Raw genomic sequence first — 6,876 nt, 5'->3', positions numbered from 1 at the left:
AGACATTTGAGAGGATAAAAATAAATCTAAAAGTGAGTGAATTTTTGTTACTAACTTGCTGATTCAGATTCCTATACATTTTATTGTGATTTATTGTGTGATTTAGAGCCAAAAGACTAGTCCCAGTTCTACATCTTTACCAATTATGTAAATTTAGAGGTTATATAATCTCTTTGAGCCCTCCCTCCACCACCACCTGCTTTTTCATCTATAAACTGAAGATAATATTTGCCTTGCCTTGAAGATGGTTTTGAGAATCAAAGAGGATAATGCATCTGAAAGTACTTTTTAAAATTTACAGCACTATGCAAATGTAGGTTTTATTATTATTATTATTATTCATACTATCAGGTATGAAAACAAAGTAATATTATTTCACATTAATCCCAATCTACACTTGATCTTAGCCAAAAGGCCAAGAAGCAATAACCCCAATCTAAACTATGTGATTTGAGTGAAGGCATTAACTTATCTGAAAACTCATTTTCACCATTTGTAAACAAAGCATCTTATAGTTTTAACATTGTGTGATCTAATGACCTTAATTTCCTCCATATCCTCTTGGCAAATATCAGAAAAACTGATAGTTAAAAAAAAGAAAGAACTGAATTGTCACTGAATTTTTTCAGCCCATGCCATGATGCAAGTTACCTTATATCATTGCTTTGTATTGCCATTTAGTAGTAACATAGCTCTTTTGCATGAATGCATTATTTCATTATTCCTGTTTTCTATAATTATAAATGATGATAAAGCAAATGTTCTATGTGTATTACCTCATATGGAAAATAGTAAATTATTCTTTGCATTACACAAAAATAAACTGAAAGAAATACATATTTTAGGGAAGTCTTACAGTAAATAAAATAAGTTTGTATCAGGACCAAATATTTCTTCTGTACTCAGAATTAAAACGCCAAAAGTGTCAGTCAGTCAGTTCAGTTGCTCAGTCATGTCTGACTCTTTGCAACCCCATGGACTGCAGCACAGGTAAGGAAATATATACACATTTGAATGCAGAGTTTGAAAGAATAGCAAGGAGAGATAAAAAGCCTTCCTCAGTGATCAGTGCAAAGAAACAGAGGAAAACAATAGAATGGGAAAGACTAGAGACCTCTTCAAGAATATCAGAGATACCAAGGGAACATTTCATGAAAAGATGGCCACAATAAAGGACAGAAATGGCATGAACCTAACAGAAGCAGAAGATATTAAAAAGAGGGGGAAGAAGAACTATACAAAAAAGATCTTCATGACCCAGATAACCACAATGGTGTGATCACTCACCTAGAGCCAGACATCCTGGAATGCAAAGTCAAATGTGCTTTATAGGAAGCATCACAACGAACAAAGCTAGTGAGGGTGATGAATTTCCAGTTGAGCTATTTCAAATCCTAAAAGATGATGCTGTGAAAGTGCTGCACTCAATATGCCAGCAAATCTGGAAGTCTCAGCTGAGGCCACAGGACTGGAAAAGATCAGTTTTCATTCTACCCCAAAGAAGGACAATGCAAAAGAATGTTCAAAGCAATGCACGATTGCACTCATTTCACACACTAGCAAAGTGATGCTCAAAATTCTCCAAGTCAGGCTTCAACAGTGCATGAACCACAAACTTCCAGATGTTCAAGTTTGATTTAGAAAAGGCAGAGTAACAAGAGTTCAAATTGCCAACATCCTTTGGATCATTGAAAAAGCAAGAGAGTCCCAGAAAAACATCTACTTCTGCTTTATTGATTATGCCAAAGCCTTCGACTGTGTAGACCATGACAAACTATGGAAAATTCTTCAAGAGGTGGGAATACAAGACCACTTTACCTATCTCCTGATGAAAGGTTGTTGCTGAACCATGAAAATACATCAGGATTCTTGGCCTCCAGAGGAGAAGAATTCAATCTGGGGCCAGAGATGAGGCTTGATCGCTCAGAGCTTTTGTGTAATAAAGTTTTATTAAAGTATAAAGGAGATAGAGAAAGCTTCTGACACAGGCATCAGAAGGGGGCAGAAAGAGTACCCCTCTGCTAGTCTTCAGCTTGATGTTATATTGTCACTAGCAGTCTGTTAATGAAAGAAAGGTATGTCTTAAAATTCAGAATGGCCCCAGGCCCCTCATCCATAAGGTGTATTTTGGGATAATCTTGGCACCAGACGAGCCATCCCGGGCCATAAAACGATTGACTTGAATCTTGTAGAAGAGCAAATTATCATACAAATAGTTTTGTTTACATAGATTAGGGGTACAATGTCTGAGTATAACATAATGATTTTTCAAGTAGCTTCTGAGCCACTAGATTGAACCGACTTGAAGAGAGAGTCGGGTAAATGCATAGTACATTAACATAGCTTAAGACAAACATTTCCATAAGAAAAATGCATTGGTTAACTCAAGGTTTGAGAATAGTTAACTTCAGGTGAAACCAGGTGTCATTATGGCAACACAGTATATTAAGAGAAACCTTTTTAAATTTGTATAGAGAAGGGAAGAGGGGAAAAAATATATATGTATATATCTCACTAGTTTGTTTCCTCCTGCTGCTTAAGAGAGATAAAAATGTCTGACACTTGCAGCCTATTTCCTCCGTTTGGAGACGCTTGGCCTTCCTGCCTGTTACCCTCTCACTGAGAAATCTGTATGCAGGTCAAGAAGCAACAGTTAGAACCGAACATGGAAAAACAGACTGGTTCCAAATTGGGAAAGGCTGTATATTGTCACCTTGCTTATTTAACTTATATGCAGAGTACATCATACAAAGTGTCAGGCTGGATGAAGCACAAACTGGAATCAAGATTGCTGGGAGAAATATCAATAACCTCAGATATGCAGATGACACCACCCTTATGGCAGAAAGTGAAGAGGAACTAAAGAGCCTCTTGATGAAAGTGAAAGAGGAGAGTAAAAAAGTTGGCTTAAAACGCAACTTCAAAAAAAAGAAAAAGAAAAAAAAACTAAGATCATGGCATTCGGTTCCATCACTCCATGGCAAATAGTTGCAGAGACAATGGAAACAGTGAGAGACTACTTTCTTGGGCTCCAAAATCACTGCAGATGGTGGCTGCAGCTATGAAATTAAAAGACTCTTGCTCCTTGGAAGAAAAGCTGTACCAACCTGGACAGCATATTAAAAAGCAGAGACATTACTTTGCCAACAAAGGTCTGTCTCGCCAAAGCTATGTTTTATTTTGTTTTGTTTTTTCCCAATAGACATGTATGGATGTGAGAGTTGGACTATAAAGAAAGCTGAGCACCAAAGAACTGATGGTTTTGAATTGTGGTGTTAGAGAAGACTCATGAGAGTCCCTTGGACTGCCAGGAGATCCAACCAGTCAATCCTAAAGGAAATAAGTCCTGAATATTCATTGGAAGGACTGATGCTGAAGCTGAAGCTCCAATACTTTTGCCACCTGATGTGAAGAACTGACTCGTTGGAAAATACCCAGATGCTGGAAAAGATTGAAGGCAGGAGAAGGGGACGACGGAAGTTGAAATGGTTGGATGGCATCAGTAACTCGATGGACATGAGTTTGAGCCAGCTTCAGGAGTTGGTGATGGACAGGGAAGCCTGGTGTGCTGCAGTCCATGGGGTTGCAAAGAGTCAGACACGACTGAACTGAACTGTATTCCAGCATGCCAGGCTTCCCTGTATGTCACGAACTCCGGAGATAACTCAAATTCATGTCCATCGAGTCGGTGATACCATCCAACCATCTCATCCTCCATCATCCCCTTCTCCTCCTGCTTTCAATCTTTCCTAGCATCAGGCACTATCCTTCTTTGGAATTGAAATGAAAACTGACCTTTTCCAGTCCTGTGGCCACTGCTGAGTTTTCCAAATTTGCTTTCCAAATTTATTTCCAAATAAGTGCTGGCATATTGAGTGCAGCACTTTCACAGCATCATCTTTTCGGATTTGAAATAGCTCAAAAAATTTGCTGTCTTGAGGCTCTTTCCTTCAAGATTCCTTGAAGTATAACCGGCTGCCCCCAGCGCTTGGCAGTTAAGACAAGGAAACAACAAACTTCTGGAGCCAATAGGCACAATTTCATTTGTAGCGTCAGTTCAGTTGAGTCAATCAGTTTTGTCTGAATCTTTGCAACCCCATGGACTGCAGCATGACAGGCTTCCCTATCCATCACCAACTCCCAGAGTTCGTAGGGGTATGAGTGAAACATCTTGCAATTGACTCTTGGACGTCTGTCCTGTGCTTTGATGAACACTCCTAGAACATTCCTTGAAGGCAGGTGTTATTTACTCACAACCCCATGGGCCTTCTGAATATTAAGTGCCCATCAGCACAGCTTTCAAGCTTCCCTGGTAGCTCAGTTGGTAAAGAACAAAACACAAGATGGTGGAGTAGAAGGATGTGTACTCATCTTCTCCGGAGAGAACTCCAAAATTACAACTTGATGCTGAACAGCTATCGACAGGAAAATGTTGGATCCCACCAAATAAAAGTTACCCTACATCCAACAGCAAAGGAGAAGCCCCAGCAAATTGGTGGGAGGGGCAAAATCACATTTAGAATCAAACCCCATACCCACCAGAGACGCTCAGAGGGTTCAAACAAAACCTTGTGTGCACCAGGACCCAGAGACCCCTCAGAGACTGAGCCAGGCCTGCCTTTGAGTGTTTGAGTATCTCCTGTGGAGGTATGGATTGGCAGTGGCCTGCCACATGGGCAGGAGCTCTGGGTGCAGGAGACCTGGGTCACACAGCATGTGGCATAAGCCCTCTTTGAGGAGGTCGCCAGTAACTCCAAAACTGTATTACTTCCAAGTTTTGAGTATTCTAAATCAGTAATAATAACATAAAAGTTCCTCAAATATATATGTATATGTATACACACACACACACATACACAAAGTTTTCTGCCAGTGGAAAACTTCAAAACAGAAGTCTTTAAAGACACATTAAACAAAAAAAGAGAAATGTTTGACTCATGAGAAAGGAACGAAATGAGTGAAAGAGAATGTAGAAATTTGAAGATTAGATTGAAGAAAAGGAAAATGTATTCATTCAGTTAAGCATTTATTTGTAAAACATTTACTGTTCATCTACTATGTGTAAGACAGATATTGCTCAGACTTTGAGGAGAGAAAGATGAATAAATCTCTGCTCTCAAAGGTTTCAGTATTATTGGAGAGAGAGATGATAAATAAACAAGTCAGTTTGAGAGCCATGCTACAGATATGCAGAGGCTGCCAAAGGAGCAGACAAAAAGAGCATCTGTTTCAAACTAAAGGGTCAAGTAGAGCCTTTTGGAGGAAATGGCCATCTAAGTTAAGTTATAAGTGAGAAATGGGGATTATTCATATTAAAGGAGAGTGGAGTATATTCTAGGTGCTAAAAGAAGGCTTTATGAAAGTCTGGAGATAACAAAAGCAAAGATTCCAGAGATCTGCGACTTGTTCAATCTTGTGATTAGATCTCATTTTGTTAGTGGGCCTGAGTCCTTGAACTGTGACTTTCAGAGACATTTGTTCTTTTTTCCACCTCTTGTATCTGAAAAAGGAAAACTAGAAAGGCCTGGAGTTGCCTAGATGCCCTCCCCTTAATTTAGATAAGGCTCTGGTAAAGTACTTTCTGAGGTCAGGCCTTTGTTACAGAGAACAGAACACTCTGGACATTTCAAAGTGGTTACTTTTCTTTGGTCATATTTCAATATGGTTGCTTTTTCCCTCTGCCTACCTAAAGTATGATGGATTTTCCTCTGATATTCACCTTAAAAATCTGGTGGGGCTCCTGGAGTTAAAATTAATGAAAATGTGCCCCCTCTCAGACTGAGCCCCAGGAGTTTTTTAACTATCCAGCTGGTCCATGTTCGGTCTCCAGCAACTCTTCAATTAGCATTTAAGTGTTTCTACCAGTTACTGTCTCCAGTGGCTTCTATTCCAAATAAGATGATCTGGACTTCTATTTCCATGTTTACCTGTCACTCTAGTTTTGGGGGGCAATGACTTGGTCTGTGGCCTTAATTCTCTGATGGGTCTAAGAAAATCACTGATCTTCAGTTTGTTCAACCTTTTCCTTGCTGTAAGGATAGGAGTGATGAACTTACAAGCTATTCATATGTGGAAGCTGAAGCCAGAAGGCTGTGATAGCTTTCTACTATTCCCACTGCTTCTATCCTTTCCTCTTGAAGTATTTTCTCAGTGGCCAATGTGATGCTTTCAGATTAATTCACATAATTGCAACTGAGCAGGACCCTATGAGGCCTTCCCAGAATAGTCCCTCCCCCCATGTCTTCCACTTACCTCTTGTCTGTAGAAAAACTGTAGCCTCCTAAGCTTCCCCAAGTTCCAAAGCATATATTTAATCAGAAAAGTAAGTAAATGCAGAAAGAAAGGAAAACATTCAAGCAAGAAAAAATAATAATAGCTTATCCATTAAACAAAGTCAGGGACCTTTATCTCCTCCTTAACAGCTATAGATAATATTCTGAGCCATGTCCTTTGAGTCGTTTTACAGATACTGAAATCCCTGCCACGTGGGAGATGTTAACTATGTGCTGCCCACAAGCAAGTAGACCCCAGGCCAGGTGGAACCAGAAGGTTAATGATGTTGACTCCCAATTAGTGAAGTTGCTCAGTCGTGTCCAACTCTTTGTGATCCCATGAACTGTAGCCAACCAGGCTCCTCCATCCATGGAATTTTCCAGGCTGGAGTGGATTGCCATTTCCTTCTCCAGGGGATCTTCCCAACCCAGGAGTCGAACCCAGCTCTCCTGAATTGCAGGAAGATGCTTTACCGTCTGAGGCTCCCAATTACCTCACCACAAATCCATCAGAAGAATGTCCAGAAGATGATCACACTCCTCACAATCCGGCAACATCACCTGTCTTCATAAACCTTTCCCTGAAAGCCTTCTGGGAGTTCAA

At 40.0% G+C, this 6,876-nt stretch overlaps 1 pseudogene; it reads right to left on the bottom strand.

Moving 5' to 3' along the window:
- Window positions 1–346: 346 nt before the first annotated feature.
- Window positions 347–427, bottom strand: LOC122436248 (annotated as a pseudogene).
- Between the last annotated feature and the right edge of the window lie 6,449 nt (window positions 428–6,876).

The sequence above is a fragment of the Cervus canadensis genome, chromosome X (genome assembly GCF_019320065.1).
Source record: "Cervus canadensis isolate Bull #8, Minnesota chromosome X, ASM1932006v1, whole genome shotgun sequence".
In the NCBI taxonomy this organism is placed as follows: Eukaryota; Metazoa; Chordata; class Mammalia; order Artiodactyla; family Cervidae; genus Cervus; species Cervus canadensis.
Note: the sequence above shows the minus strand (reverse complement) of the source record. Positions and strands in the feature narration are given on the sequence as shown.